The 14,377-nt window shown below is 48.1% G+C and overlaps 1 long non-coding RNA gene and 2 other non-coding genes across 4 annotated transcripts; all 3 read right to left on the reverse strand.

Annotated features, from left to right (window-relative positions):
- Window positions 1–7,636: 7,636 nt before the first annotated feature.
- Window positions 7,637–11,907, reverse strand: LOC117840759 (uncharacterized). 2 transcript variants are annotated; one of them, XR_004637072.2, is made up of 4 exons: window positions 11,643–11,899; window positions 9,787–11,218; window positions 8,587–8,935; window positions 7,637–8,482 (listed from the first exon to the last, which is right to left on the reverse strand). It is a non-coding gene; the product is annotated as an uncharacterized lncRNA (long non-coding RNA). The 2 variants fall into 2 exon arrangements; XR_011897185.1 differs by having other exon boundaries at window positions 8,587–11,218; window positions 11,643–11,907.
- LOC117841182 (small nucleolar RNA snoR77) lies at window positions 10,448–10,585 on the reverse strand. Its single transcript, XR_004637209.1, has one exon. It is a non-coding gene; the product is annotated as a small nucleolar RNA snoR77 (small nucleolar RNA).
- On the reverse strand, window positions 10,855–10,991 carry LOC117841181 (small nucleolar RNA snoR77). Its single transcript, XR_004637208.1, has one exon. It is a non-coding gene; the product is annotated as a small nucleolar RNA snoR77 (small nucleolar RNA).
- Window positions 11,908–14,377: the final 2,470 nt, after the last annotated feature.

The following is a 14,377-nucleotide window of genomic DNA, read 5'->3' on the forward strand; positions in this document are numbered from 1 at the left end:
CTATACAGAGCCGCTTGGCTGGAAGTATTCTGGCAAGCATTGGTTCTCACTATTCAATGTCCCGTGAAAGAACCTTAGAGAAAGGTATTAATCTTTGGGCTTTTATTTATTTTACTTTTCGTGCTACTCTGTGAACTAATTTTTATACTTTATTTTACGGGGAAGGATGAGATTAGTCAGATCGTCAACAACTTACATGTCAGCGGTGGAGAAACTATCATTAGCAAGGCTCATTGCTTCTATAAGGTCTATATTTCTATTACCAGTCAATAGTCATGTTGTTTAAATGGAATGCACCATCACGATTTTGATGCTGCTTCTTTTTGAAGTGCAGCTAGCTATTGACCGTAATTTTACAAGGGGGCGTAGAACAACCCATGTTGCAGCTGCTTGTCTTTACATTGCCTGCCGGTATGCTACCACCAGCCAGTTACTTAATGGAACTTCAGAAACATTTTTGTGCATTCTGCTAACTTCTGATCAAATATGGCCATTTGTTCTGCAATTTGTTTCCACCCTGGCTACTTTTGATGGGACTAGTAGTAGTTAATGTTATATTATCTTCCCCTTCTGTTTTTGAAAAAGCTCATACAGGTTTTACTTCTATTATATCCATTAGAAAAATAAACACCTAATCTTCAGAAGCTTCATCTCAGCGGCCCATAAGGATTACAACATTTTAAATGCCTAAATTATAACACAAAGTAAGCTTTTCCATAAGGATTACAACATAAGGTTTTACTAGGCCTGTTTGGGAGGAGGGGCTAAAGTTTAGCCATGAACTAAAGTTTAGCCAACTTAAATGAAGGGGCTAAAGTTTAGCATCTAGGGTGTTTGGATGGGAGGCTAAAATTTAGCACCTAATAAGCAAAATGACTCCCATACCCCTCCTTTCCTCCTCCCGCGCTGCCCCTCCCGCCCGCGCGAGCTGTGCTGTCCCGTGCTGCCTGGGCTCGCATGCATGCATGCATGCACTGTTGCTACCTTTTTTGCTCAACGCTGCATGCACCCGTGGCCCGTCTTGCATGCAACGTTGCATGCACCCGTGGCCCGCCTTGCATGCAGCCGCGCCTCCTTGCATGCATGCACGCAAGCAATTCCTCCCTTTCTTCTACGCACTACTTGTTGCCTCTCGGTTCATTTTGCCTCTTGATCCTTCTCCTCTCTCTTCTTCTCTTTCTCTTTTGCTCTTACGACAGTACATGAGAAGAAAATATTATGTCTATTACAATATCCAATAACCCCAAAATGAAACTAAAAATACATTATCATTACAACATTGAAAATCAATTTTTTATGACCTATTGTACAAGGCATGAGCTATTTCATCTCGAAATGCATTCATGTTGCTATCTTCATCTCCTCCTTGGGTACTTGTCCTATCTCCTCCACGGTTTGAAGTTCCGGGCATTGGAATAAAATTTTCATCACAATCGCACAAATCAAATTCCCTATCAGCAATACCATTCTCTCGAATAAAATTGTGAATTGCCATGCATGCCACAATAATTTTGCTTTGCTTGTGCATTGGAAAACTTGGTATACCCAACAGTACCCTCCACTTCATCTTCAAAACTCCAAAGGACCTCTCGATAACATTTCTAAGGGATGAATGTGCATAATTAAAGGTCTCTTGCATACCTTTGGGCATTGGACCATTACGAAACTCCGGTAGATGGTACTTCGTACCCTTGTGACAGTACCATTCAAAGCCCTGCCCAAGCCACTTTCTGTCTGCAAGCCCCTCCAGAAAGTGTACAATGTTTTCAATCCATGTAGCCTATTCCTGAACTGCCTCCTTTCATGTTTCAATCCAGTTGCTAAGAAATATTTTTCTGCAACTGTTTTGTAACCTCTTGTGGATATGGTAGCTTTGTGAAAATTTCCTTCTCTAATTTGCTCAACGCACAAATTACAGAATAAAAGTGTATTTGGTTCTGACCAAGATGCCTTGTCACCTTTAATCTAGTGCATACACACAAGTATATAAAAAAGTCATACAAAACAGCTTAGCTACTCTTACTAGCATCAGCACATGAACATATTCATATGGTACTCATACAAATGATGGTACTGCTGCCAATGAAGCACTGCTGGATTACTCATACATATCCTTGTGCCAATGAAGCACTGTTGCCAATGATGGTACTCATACATATTAATCTAGCTACTCTTACATAGCTTATCTACTCATACAAATGATGGTACTGCTAGATTACTAGAAGAATCAGCAATCAAATGAAGCATGAGTATCATCATTTGAAGCATCAACACAGCAATCAACATGTCTAGATTACTACAACAATCACCAATCAGAACATTGCCTACCATCATTTGAAGCATCAACACAGCAATCAGGACATTGACTACCATCAATTCAAGCATCAACACAGCATAATTGCATACACATATAAGCTGCAGTTCAAGTTTAGATCAGTACCTTAGAAGAGCCAGGAAAGATCAATTCGACGCTATCAGCAACATCTGGAGAGTTTCCTTCATCAGCGTACAAGAAACCTTCCTCATCAACACTGGCTCCACGTCGACGACGCCCACCGGCACGTCCACCGCCGCGTCCACCGCCGCCGGCACCACCATCAGACGCGGATCCAATGAACAGGTTCCTAGTCGCGCGCCCACCACCTCTGCTACAGCCACTGCCGCCGCCACAGATTGCGCCGCCACCTCTGCTTCTCCTGGCGTTGCATCCTCTGCTCCCCCGGCGCCGCGAACCTTGCTCCCCCCTGCGCCCCCACCTCTCGTGCCACCTCCTCCTATGCTGCCTCCGCCGCCATTGCGGGGCACGCGAAGCCCGAGGGTGCGAGCACCGCCCCCTCGAGTAACTCCACCGTCATCACCCTGGAGGATGTTGGCGTACGAGGTGAAGGTGGGGAACTCGTCGACCTGCGAGTTCAGATCCAAGGCCTGCATCCCAGATCGTGGCCCTTGGTACAAATCCGCCTGCGAGAAAAGGTTGAAGGCGCCGGAGGGGAAGGGAGGATCCAGCTGCGAGAACGGGTTGTCGCCGTGGCCGTCCATGACCACGCGCGAGTGGGGTCTCTGGATCTGGATCTGGAGCGGCATGGGGTGGGGCCGCCGCCGCCGCGCGTGGTGGGGAGGGATGGACAGAGGCGGGGTGGCGACGCAAGGAAGGCGGCGGGGTGGGGAAGAAAAGGAGGACGACAGTTAGTGGAAGGGAGAGGAAGGTGGAGGCCCATCGGCGGAGAAGGCGCGGTGAGGGAAGGGAGCGGCGGAGGCGCGTCGGCGGAGGGGGCGCAGTGAGGGAAGGGAGCGGCGGAGGTGCGAGATCCAGATGGGAGTGGATGAGGAACGGGAGTGGGGGAAGAAGATGGCGGTGCGCGTGCGGGAGTGGGAGGAGAGAGAAGGGGTGCGGGAGGGTACTAGGTGAAAAAATGGACGAGAGGGACCACTTTTAGCCCCTCTAGTCCATTTTAGTACGCCTTGAGGGGCTAATAGATTATTGGGAGCTAAAATTTAGCCCCTCCATTTTAGCCTAGGTGTTTAGATGAGAAGGCCTAAAATCTGGCTAAAATGGAGGGCTAAAGTTTAGCCCCCCTCCTAAACACCCCCTAACACAATGGTGCAAATGGATTTGAAAACACACATTTCACGTGAGAGTTATGGACGACCAAAGAAAATAAATCAAAATCCCGTTGATGATGTCATTCGTGATGTAGCTGGAAAGCGACGTGTGCTATTTCTTTTACCATATGAACGGGGGAGCATGTGTAACCTTGTTTAGTTGCCAAAGTTTGGAGGTACCAAATTACTATTACAGCACTGTAGCACACTGTAGCGTTTCGTTTGTATTTATGAATTATTGTCCAAACATTGACTAATTAGGTTCAAAAGATTCGTCTCGCAAAGTACAACAAAACTGTGCAATTAGTTTTTAATTTCATCTACATTTAATACTCCATGCATGTACCGCAAGTTTGATGTGATGAAGAATCTTCTTTTTGCATAGTGTCAAAGTTGGAAGTTGGGGGTGGACTAAACAAGGATTTGGTTGCCGGCGGAACGTAAGGTCGCGCGTTTGCCTGCGCGCCTTCAAACTGGCCCGATCGAGGCATTTTATTCCAGCAGGATTTCCGGTCCCGATCCAATCAGCTAGACCGGAACATGTCCATAGTCCATAAGCCACGTGCTCGCGTCCATATTTTAGGACCAACCCAACCAACCTCCCGTGTACAAAAGCCGCAGCGGGCTAGCTAGTGAAGCCTCCATGCCACCGGCACAGCCACCCAGCAAGCAATCAGCAGAGATGAAGAAGCCGGCCAGGCTCCGGCCCCGTGCGCGCGCGCTCTTCATGCTCGCGGCAGCCGTCGTGCTCATCATCGTCGGCTACCGCCTGGCCCACTCGGGCGCGGACGCTGGCACCGGCGTCATCGAGGAGGCACACGGCGGCCGGCAGCAGCGATGGCTGGGTGGCGGCGGCGGGATCCGGAGTCCCGCAGGGAACCCGAACGTTCATAAGAGGGGCTTCCGGTACCCCCGCCGTTGGGCGGCGACGTTGTCGGCCGTGCAGGGGGCGGTGTGGCCGTGCGCGAAGAAGCAAAGGACCAGTGATTTTTATGGGTCGTGCGAGCCTCGGTGGTGCGCTCGCGGCAGATGTACCCGGTCGATGGCTGTCGCTGCAGACGGGCTCACTGCTTGTTCATCTTCACTGTACTTTGTTCTGCCGACGGCTGTGCCTGCAGGCGTGCACACTTTTCTACTGCGTCACAGTGGGGGCCGCGGAGATGTCCAGTTCAGAACTAGTAAAACTTAAAAGATCCATGGACTAATTTTTAGTTCGGGTCACACCAAATATTTGATACCAATTAAAAGGACTAAATGTGAACTAATTATAAAACTAATTGCATAAGCTGTGACTAATTCGGGAGACGAATCTATTAAACCTACTTAATTCATGATTATCACATATTTACGGTAGCATCAACATGGTCAAATCATGGACTAATTAGGCTTAATAGACTCGTCTGACGAATTAGCTTTCATTTATGCAATTGGTTTTGTAATTAATCTATATTAATACTTCTAATTAGTATCATTCGATATGATACAGATCAAACTTTAGTCCCATGAACCAAACAAGACGTGTATTTTTTTACAAGAATAAAATATCAGTACGTATGTTTTAAGCGTAGAAGCAGTGATCAGCTATCACTGTATATTCCCCTGCCCCCTTCTTATTTCTTAACAATTTCTTTTTACAGCTGTAAAGCATGGCATCTTGATCTGTACGACTAGCCACAGCATGGTAAAATACTGAAACTCTCGTTTTCAACTCGGACTTGTTACCCTCAACTACCAACTTTAGCACTATGCAAAAAGAAAATTCCTCATCACATCAAACTTGCGGTACATGCATGGAGTACTAAATGTAGACGAAATTAAAAACTAATTGCACAGTTTTGTTGTACTTTGCGAGACGAATCTTTTGAGCCTAATTAGTCAATATTTGGACAATAATTCACAAATACAAACGAAACGCTACAGTTGCGCATTTATGGCAAAATGTCAATTTTGCCTATCCCAAATTAGGAACTAAACAAGACCTTAACACGCTGTGGCTAGTTTTCCCCGGACTCGGTCCCTGGATCACTTCAATGCGGATTCATTGCCCTGGCAAGCCAAGTGAAGAACCCATGGCCTTGCAACGCATGCGTACCGACCAAATGCTGTTCTCACATGGTGCAGAGTCCACCTCAACAAACAGTATACGATTCAGTATTTTTTTTCTGGAGATCATAGAAGCACTAGGAGCGCGTTTGGTTGGTCGCACGAGGCTCGTCCAGGCTCCAGCGATGCATGTTGCCGTTGATTGGTTGCCTGCATGTTGGCCAGAGCCTGGCTTGGCGCATGCAAAAGGCACCGGTGAGCCTGGCTCCCGAGAAACGAAAATGAAATCCGTTTCTCGTCGGCCAGGCTCGCTGGATGCATGCAGCTGCTAGCTAATCATGATATTTAATAGGTGATTAGCATATATTAAGTGAGATTAGTGTTTTTAAAAAGTGATTAAGATTTAATGAGGTAAAGTAAGAACTATTAAAATATTTTACACAATATAAATATCATAATGATACTTGGTTGTAGTATTTTATCTCATGCAACATATTCTCGTGCGAGCAACCAAACAACTTCTGTTCACGACCTGACCAGATTAATGCGTGCAACCAAACAAATTCATGTTGCATTCGTTGAGCCTGGCTCCCAGGTACGAGCCACACTAGCCTCAGCAACGAACCAAACGCGCCCTAGGACACCATATGCCTCGAACGCACAAAATCATCGTTCTTCAGCTCAGATTCCGGCCAGCATGCATGCGCATGTCCACAAAATCAGCAACGTAAGATGGCGGAGGCATTCCCTCCCTTCACAGATCAGAGCTGCCAGCGGACAAGCAAATCCGGCCCGGCCACGGCCAGGGCTACCGACAGCGAACGCGAGGAAAGGAGACAGGATCACGTGTCACTCGCATCCATCGACATCGTACCATGCCGCAACAGTGAACTGAAGCCGCCGCGCATTCAGAGCACCACCCCTCGTGAGCCGTGGCGTCAGGCGTGAGTGACCTTTGACCAAGGAGTATATAGCTAGTGAAGCACTGAAGCCTTCGCAATTCGCACGCTCAATGCTGCACATCGCGAGCAACCATGACACTGCTGTCCTCCTATCGCCGCCATGTTGCCCCAGCTCTCCTGATCCTAGCACTCGCTCTAGTCTCTTCGAGCGCCGAGCAGAGGTGTACGAGCCAGGAGCACGCTCCGGCTTGCCGCGCATCACCTGCGCCGCCGCCGGATGGCCGCCGTGATCGCCGTCAAGAAGCCCCGGTGCCGTCGTCGAGACCTCTTGGCTTGAGGAAACCAGTGGCGGCTCCACCACCGCCACGGTCGGCAACTTCACGGGCTCGTATGAGGCCATTTCATCCGTCACCTCCGCCGCCGCCGCCGCCGCCGCCGCCTCCGTCGACACCGCCACCTCCGCCGCCATGCTCGTAGCTGTCGTTCAAGCAGATGACATGGCAGGGTCCTTGCCCTCCCGTCCCGTCCCGTTTGTACTGTACTTTGCCGCAGCTTAATCTTAATCTTTCCATGGATTCATCTAGCTGTGCACTTCCAGAATGAAGCCATTGTGTGATCTTTCCACACCGTTCCACTATTTTATTGTGGCATTTGAAGGAACTTGCTTGGACCCAAAATCTTCGGAATTCTTTGTACTGAAATCCATTGTGCGCACTGACTCGAATGAGACTTTTTAAAATGTCGCACGAAAACCTCGGATTTATTGGGATGCATTGACTTGCTCAAGTCAACACAAGGACTCATTGACTGCGTCCATCTGGGCATGGCTGCAGGCCAATCTCCATTCTCAAGGCAGACACACGACAAATCCAAGTCAACCATCCAAGCTTGTCGGTCGTCGCCATCATGATCGCTCTGTCCACCACCACGGCCCTAACCTCGGCGCGACGTGCCTCCATTGATTGCCCCGTCCAACACCGTCGCCCCCGGCACCGCCGCAGTGCCACCATTATTAGACCTTTGCTGTTCATCCGGTTCTCACCAACTCGTTACACGCTGTAATAACTAATAACCAGTTAACTTTATCGTTGGGCGTAATTTTTGTATCCTGATTCATAAATTTCTTCGATGGCCATTAGTCCGCAATGTAACAGTACTGCAGCACACTGATTCGTCGTTCAAAGAGACAAGGATTGCCCCCACACTGATCTGCTGTCCAGACTCCAGAATGAGCCACAGCCATGTGACGCTTTCAGGCACAACCCATGGGTGCGGGCACCACAGCCGTACAGCTGACTGAACAGATCAGTCGCTCTCAGAGCACACCCGTGACCAAGTTCGTCGCACTGGCCGGACACCAGGCTAGGCTGATGTACTTCTCGAGTTCAGCAAGACACAGCCAGAGAGATCGCAAGAGATGCAAAGCATCAGTACATCGCCGACGACATGGCACTCCCGTCTCGCCTGCTTGCCGGCGTTCTCCTGATCCTGGCGGTAGCTCTGGTCTGTTCCAGCGCGGAGCTGTGGAGCACCGGCGGCCCCGGGCAGGACCGAGATGCAAACGCGCCGCAGCTGCCACGGCCTCCACGTTTTGGTCTCCACCAGGATCGCCGCCAAGTGTCTCCGGTGCCGCCGTTGAGACCTCTTGGCTTGAGGGAACCGGTGGCGGCTCCGCCCCCCTCCGCGGCCGGGAACTCCACGGGCCAGTATAAGGCCATACCACCCGTCGCCCCCTCCGCCGCTACCACCACCGCCGCCGCCGTACCAGTAGCTGTAGCTTCAGCAGTCTAGCAGATGAGTGGGCTGTTAGCGTTCCATTCCCTGTATTTGCAGTTAACGTTGGTTCGGGCTTGATTCGGTAGTGTTCTTCAGTTTGGAGCTGTCTTTCATCAGTGTAACCCCCATTGTTCATGGATTCATTCTAGTATCCGGGCCTGCCAGTATCAACCAGCGTACGCTGATGTTTCTTTCATACCAGAATCAACATTAATTGAAGTTTCCTAGTATGAACCTGAAGAACATCCAGAACGCGTCTTACTTGATTTGCTTGCCTGAACTGACTCCGCGCGTCATGGCTGCCGCCGATACACCGACGTCTTCTCGCCGTACTGTCGCCGCGGGCGCCGGCCACCGTGTCCTCTGCGCGACGTCCGTCGTGCTTAATTTGAGCCTCCGTCCGACGCAGCCGCTGCCGGCACGGCGGCGTCGTCGTCACCGGTGCAGCGAGCGGACACCTCGTCGGACGCCGCCATCGTGGTATCGTCGGCGCAGCGGGCAGCCATTGTGTCCTCCGGCACCGTCAGCGCCAGACCACAACCACGTCTCTAACGTTACGGCAGTTCATCCCGCTCCAAGTCGCTAGTGTGCACTTGTCTTCACGCACAATGCTGTTGCCACGTTCATTAGTTCCAATTTCTTTTGTTAGCCCAGAATGTAAACAATGCACTGCACTGATCGTTGTTCAAATAAATCTTTTTTTCATTTGCTGTTAACTGTGAAGATTTGACTCGAGAGGAAAAAAAATAAACACAGACGTTCATGTTCTTCTCGTCTTAAGGTTTTTTTATCTGGTTTCTCCTAAGAACATGGACCAACTGTTTGTTTTTGTTTTCTTCTAATAAAACTCGCAGAAAAGATTTTACCGTCCTTTAAATAGTACAGATGTTCTTAAGACTACTACATCAGCCTCAGGGAACTTGTAGTTCTACGGCTCTACGGATTCAATATAGGCCAATATTTGTGAATCAATTTTTGCTAGCTGAATCGTCGATCTTTACTCCTTGATCCAAATGGACAAAACTAACAATTTCATATGATTGTGTATCAGCAAAATGAACTAGACGGGCCTGGTTTGGTTTCCCTGCTTATTTTTAGCACCCGTCACATCGAATGTTTAGATACTAATTAGAAATATTAAACGTAGACTATTTACGAAACTCATTACATAAGTGGAGGCTAAACGACAAGACGAATCTATTAAGCCTAGTTAGTCCATGATTTAATAATGTGTTGCTACCGTAAATATTTGCTAATGATGGATTAATTAGGCTTAATTAGACTTAATAGATTCGTCTCACCGTTTAGCCTCCACTTATGTAATGGGTTTTGTAAATAGTCTACATTTAATACTCCTAATTAGTATCTAAACATTACGATGTGACACGTGCTAAAAATAAGCAAAAATAACCAAACTTGCGATTCCATGGCATCAGCAGCAACTTCTGCCAATACACCTTACCTGCTTACCATCTCTCCGCCATTCCATTATTCTAGCATGCCATCATGTGGTCGCTCGGACGGATCTCAAGAGGCCCCTCCATGCCATCACCTGAGTCAGACGCTCAAGTTCCAGTATAAATTTAGCTCAGCAAAACCTAAAGCCACGATGAGACTGCTGGAGCTCCTCGCCGGCCTCACCATACTGGCTGCTCTGTTCACCGGGACATGGCCGGTTGCTGTGCTGGGGAGGACGGCAAGGGCACCGCCAGCGCCGAAAGCTGGCCCGATAAGGCACCATCATCCACCACGGCGGACACCGCCGCCGCCACCACCCCCACTGTCACATCGGCATGTCGTCCGGCCGCGGCCACCACCCCATCGTCGGAGCGAGGCACAGCCATTGAGCCCTCCGCCGTGCCATCATTAGATCTTGCTGTTACCAAGAATTCTCAGTTATATCCGATTGTAATATCGGATATTATTTCTGTACTGCGTTCACAATTTCAGCTTTTGATTTGTTTCGGTGTACCGTGCAGTGCATCTCTCGCTCTGATGTTCAAAGAAGTTTTTGCACTTCTTTTCATACGTTCTTTGCACTTCTTTTACTTCTACTGAAAATCAGATTCGAAGTTATTTGCACTTAATTTTTCCAAATCATTTCAAAGGCAAACAAACGAAGAGATGTTCTTATGACTTACTAGACCAGCCTCAACGAGAGAAGGTGACCTCCCCTCTCAGCTGATCTGAAGATCAAAAGATTTATTCTCCGAGAAACGCAACACCTCCATTGCCATTGAGATTGGACAAAGGGGCTGCCTGAATCATTTCTCGTTGATGTTGTAATTTGACGACGCCATTTACATCTTGATCCAGAAACAATGTTCAATCTTTTTATCCAGTTACGGAGCGTTCACAATTTATATTTGGGCAAGAACGAAACTGACATGTTAATCAAAAGGTTCTCGTTTGAATTCTTTACTGAGGTGAACCTGTGAAACTTTCCTGAAGAGCAAATGAATTAGATTTAAACCGCAAAAAGAAAGAAAATAATTGAAGAGGGAAAAAAGGATTAAGAGGCAGAGAAACAGATGTTCTTAAGACTACTAGACCAGCCTCAATGAGGGGAGGCGAACTCCCCCCTCAGCCGATCTGAAGAGCAGAAGATTTGTTCTCCGAGCAACGCAACACCTCCATTGCCATTGTAATCGGACAAAGGGGCTGCCTGAATCATTGCTCGTTGACGTTCTCTTCTCCTTCCGAGATGAGATCGATTTGACACAACTACGAGAGGGGGGGGGGGGGGGGACGGGCGGGGGCGAGGGCGGGCGGAAACCGCGAATAGACGAATTCATCGCCGTCGATGAAGAACTTCACGATCGGACATACTACGGTTGACGCGCCGAGCTGCGGTGACACTCCGGTTCTGGGCTGCCTGACGGCGGCGCGGTGTCCTGCAGATTTTATAAGGAGAGGAACGGAAGGGAGGAACCCTAGTTAGGTGTTTACTCTGTACAGAGAGAAATTACGTGAGTACCCTTGATTATACCTCGCAGGCTCGCACACACGCTCTCTAACCCAACAGAATAGCCCATTTTGAGCCCAGTAGAGGCCCGATAGAGACCCGCCTCATACCCTGAACGCACTAGAGTACTACACTAGCAAAAATTGCGGGGCTATTAGAACGCGGCCATGCGAGCCTCTGAATACAATAGCATATCCGCAGGAATCGGACAAATCACAAGCCACAGCGAATCTACTGCCCACAGATTCACCTCGACTTTCCCCAAATTTGGGCGAAATCTACCGCTCCCCTCGACCCCGATAACAACCAGATCGAGAGCCAAAGATGCAGGTCGAGCAAAGGGATCCCCATACCTGGCTCCGGGCGCGTGCGCGGACTCGATGCGAGCTCGACGAACCGGGGGTTGCGTTCGCAAAAGCTGCGAAGGCTCGCTGTGTGGTGTGCGCGCTTAACTCCTTTGCCGTTCGTTGGGTGAGAGCGCGAGGCTGGGAAGGGAGGAGAGAAGAAGGGGAAAGGCAATGTGAACGGTGGAAAGTTCCAGACGGCCGTTGAGATGAGCTGGGTTGGGCCGTGGTGGTAGCAATATAGCAAGCCGTTGGGCTCTGAGCCTCTGATATTTTTTCACCGTAGGGCCCATCAGGCTCCGGGATGGGCCCTCACCGCCTGCCGGTTGGTTTACCGTTTTGTGGTCGGCGCGATTAGGCCCATTGTTTTTGTTTATGTATTTCGTCGTGGTGAGTCATTTTCTTGCCAGGAATTGGTGACGTGGCCTTGCTTAATCCCGGGTGTGATGCTTTAATGCCTCAAGATTACCTGATTTTAAGGAGAGGCTGGCATTTGTGAAGCTTGATTTTAAAGTCTTCCTTTCTCGCCCGCGTTCCTCCACGTGCTACACTGGTACTACCACTTGTGCGGTTTTTCCGGTACAATGGAAATGCACACATATGCATTTACATTTGTTACGCCTGATAAGAAAAGGCTTAGTAAGCTCCTCTTAATAGTCAAGATCCCCAATGCACGGGGAAAATGTGGTGTAGCTGATTGAGCATGTGTGTTGGTGTCTTGCATAGGCATCGTGATCCTTACAAAGTTGCAGGGGCTCCCTGTGTTAAAAACGCTAGGCACTAGGGTTACTTCAGCCGGACCACCTTCTACTCTAGTGAAGATGTGTCCGACGGGATTTGAACCTTCTGGTTGCTTACTCCACGGATGAAGCAGCTAGCCTCCCACTTCCATCCTTGCAAAGTTGTAATCGTGAAAGTGAGAGAAAATACGGGTGGTATAGCATTTCTTAGCCTGTAAAGGTTACATAAAACATAAAGGAAAGAAATCCTAGAGAGGAGGAAGGACCAATTCTCGAAGCATTCGAGTCCAGCGTTAGAGCATCTCCAGCAGTTTCCCTTTCCCCAATTTAATTACCATATTGGGAGAGTTGTTAAGAAAATAGTGCTCCAGCAGTCTTCCTTTACTTGTCCATTTTTCCAATAATTATTGGAACAACCCAATAATTATCTCCAACTCTCCCTAAATAAAGGACGAGTTGTTGCCCAATATAGTAGGTGGATTGGGATGAGATTATTAGGAAACTGAAAAACAACTCTCCAGTTATTTGCAAACATTAAACCCACTTTGCATTTTCTCGATGGCGTACTGACCTCTCGCCATGTTCGTTTGGACGCCCATCGCCAGAGGCCAGATCGAGATTTATTACTACTTGGGCCGTGCTAAACGCCTTCTCCCTAAAGGCCGATGCGTCTCCACATAATAGACCTAAAGTTCTCCCTAAGGCCTAAATAGACGATCCATGATCTGTTAGTTACGAAACTTTTTTTTAGGGCTGTTAGATACGAAACCTGGGTGCCCCAACCTCAGCCGTTCATTGAACTTCTTCTTCTTCCTTCTTTTTTTTTTGAAAAGGAGCCGTTCATTGAACTTCACCAACTAGTTTAAGGCTCTCGGTTCTTCCTCCTTCTTCACTCTGTACTGTAGCAGCGAAAAAGGAGAGCTCTTTGGATTTCGCCAACTAGGACGCGTTTGGATTTCGCCCCAACACACCGTGCCAATTAATCGGCTCGCCCATCTTTGGTGGGGGAAACCGCCGCCCTTGTTTCGCCCGCGATTGGTGAGAAAAATAATGTACAAAGGTGTCAGTAGCGTGGACTGGCCAATTTGGAGCACCGATCCAAACAGAGAAAGGCAAAGTAGTCAGCGCCAAAATATTGGAAGGGCGAGCGAAAGGCAAAGTAGTCAGCGCTAAAATATTGGAAGGGCGAGTACCCTAGATCCGCCTCCTCCTTGCCGGTTCCCGGTGCCTCCAGTGGCCTTCTCGGCTCCGGTGGTGTGGGGAACCGGGGAACTGAGGTTCCGGTGTATATACCAAGCTCTAGTATGAGTTTATTTACTATTTAGAAGTTAGATTAGTTTTTTCCCCATAGTGACAAACTTACCAAGAAAAAGAAGAAAAAATCAAACAAGAAGAAAAAGGGCAAACCTGTGCAACATGGAATGTGCAAGTCCACCACCAGAATCGCAAGCATGTGAATCAATTCATAGTTTTACCCAAATTCTAATGGTATGCTGTCACTTCTCTTTTTTACATAAAAATAGTATTCCAATATTTAATTTGACCATACAACTTCTCTGTGTTTCTATCTCTCTGTATCCCTCTCTTTTCAGAGTTCAAATGTTGTTCAAGGTGTCAGCAATCCTTACTCCTTGGAAGGGATAGATGGCTGGCATTAGCAAAACTACTTTAGTGTAAGTATAGGTTAATTATACAAGTCAAATTGTGTTGAGAAATCATCACCTCTAATTATGTTTTGTTTGCAGGCTGTGTACTGAAATAGGGACTGCTAGTTGATGATGCAAGCTTTTGTATCTCAGTTTACCATATGCTCTTTTGTGTTAAGCATATGCTCTTTTGTAAATGAAAGTCTCCTACTGGGAGATGGAAGCTTTTGTATATGAATTGCAATAGAGAACCTTGGTATATACAGAAGGGTCTCAATTTTGCATATGCTCTTTAGTCAATGTAAATTTGGAGGGCGTTAAACTCTCAATTTCCAGTAAATTTGTGCCTTCTCTTCTC

Source organism: Setaria viridis, chromosome 9 (genome assembly GCF_005286985.2).
Source record: "Setaria viridis chromosome 9, Setaria_viridis_v4.0, whole genome shotgun sequence".
Taxonomy (NCBI): domain Eukaryota; kingdom Viridiplantae; phylum Streptophyta; class Magnoliopsida; order Poales; family Poaceae; genus Setaria; species Setaria viridis.